The 1,588-nt window shown below is 30.2% G+C and overlaps 1 long non-coding RNA gene across 1 annotated transcript; it reads right to left on the bottom strand.

Annotated features, from left to right (window-relative positions):
• Positions 1-1,498, bottom strand: LOC106477945. Its single transcript, XR_001292039.2, has 3 exons — positions 1,375-1,498; positions 333-431; positions 1-26 (listed from the first exon to the last, which is right to left on the bottom strand). It is a non-coding gene; the product is annotated as an uncharacterized LOC106477945 (long non-coding RNA).
• Between the last annotated feature and the right edge of the window lie 90 nt (positions 1,499-1,588).

Here is a 1,588-nt window from a genome sequence, read left to right as displayed (position 1 = left end):
AGCATTAAATGTACCACATCTTGATTCTACGTAAATAAGCAACAATCGAATGGAGGTGTTAAACAACGTTAGTTTCACATAAAACCATGAAAAATTTATCTCTCTGTAATGCTAGCTTTAAGGATTAGACTTTAAAAAATCTTTTTTGTTATAGTAAGAACCTCAAGACATTTTTTTTTTTATCTACTATAATGTATCATACAAATATAGAAATTTTACTGAGTCAGTAAATGAAAATCTTCATTAAATTGCAGGTTTAACTGAAATAATTCAATATTCTATCTAAAATGCAGGAAGATAAGATTCATTTGTGCATCATAAAGAATACTCACTTTGTAGAATATCAGCCAGTTGAGTGAAGCACTAAAAATAACCATAAAGAAAACATTGGCTAAACATCCAGAAACAAACACAATCAATTTTCCCAGGACCTGGAAGATAAAACAAGTATAATAAACCTAAAAGTTAGACATATCGTACATTTATAGTTACTTTGTGTATAAACATGTTGGAGTCAGACTTTAGTTCAGAACAAGTGAGACTTCTAGATCTGAAGGTATAATATTACAAATGAATACTTTGTGTATAAACATGTTGGAGTCAAACTTTAGTTCAGAACAAGCGAGACTTCTAGATCTGAAGGTATAATATTACAATTATGAATACTTTGTGTATAAACATGTTGGAGTCAAACTTTAGTTCAGAACAAGCGAGACTTCTAGATCTAAAGGTATAATATTACACATGAATACTTTGTGTATAAACATGTTGGAGTCAAACTTTTGTTCAGAACAAGCGAGACTTCTAGATCTCAAGGTATAATATTACACATGAATACTTTGTGTATAAACGTGTTGGAGTCAGACTTTAGTTCAGAACAAGTGAGAATTCTAGATCTGAAGGTATAATATTACATATGAATTTATGGTTATTTTGTTGTAATATTATGTTTTGTATTTGTATAGCTATGTTATATACTGTAACACCAGATCTATAGCTATGTTATACACTGTAACACCAGATCTATAGCTATTTTATACACTGTAACACCAGATCTATAGCTATTTTATACACTCTAACACCAGATCTACAGCTATTTTATACACTGTAACACCAGATCTATAGCTATGTTATACACTGTAACACCAGATATATAGCAATGTTATATACTGTAACACCAGATATATAGCTATGTTATATACTGTAACACCAGATATATAGCTATGTTATATACTGTAACACCAGATATATAGCTATGTTATATACTGTAACACCAGATATATAGCTATGTTAGACACTGTAACACCAGATCCATACAACAGTAGTCTACGCTGTAACACACCACATCTAAAGCTATATTCTTGTGTGACATACCACTACATCAATAGTTTGTTTTCCTGCTCTTCTCATCCATCCCCATGTTTGCATAAATGACCACACACCACTCAAAGCACTCAAAACTCCTATTGCAATCTAGATTGGAAATAAAAAGCAGAAAAATATCTAATTTTTTTTTTTTACACCCGATAAAATGAACTATAGTTTTTAAATCATAATAAGAAAGAGTTAAAATGTAGAAGAAACTAAC

Source organism: Limulus polyphemus, unplaced genomic scaffold (assembly GCF_000517525.1).
Source record: "Limulus polyphemus unplaced genomic scaffold, Limulus_polyphemus-2.1.2 Scaffold116624, whole genome shotgun sequence".
NCBI lineage: Eukaryota > Metazoa > Arthropoda > Merostomata > Xiphosura > Limulidae > Limulus > Limulus polyphemus.
Note: the sequence above shows the minus strand (reverse complement) of the source record. Positions and strands in the feature narration are given on the sequence as shown.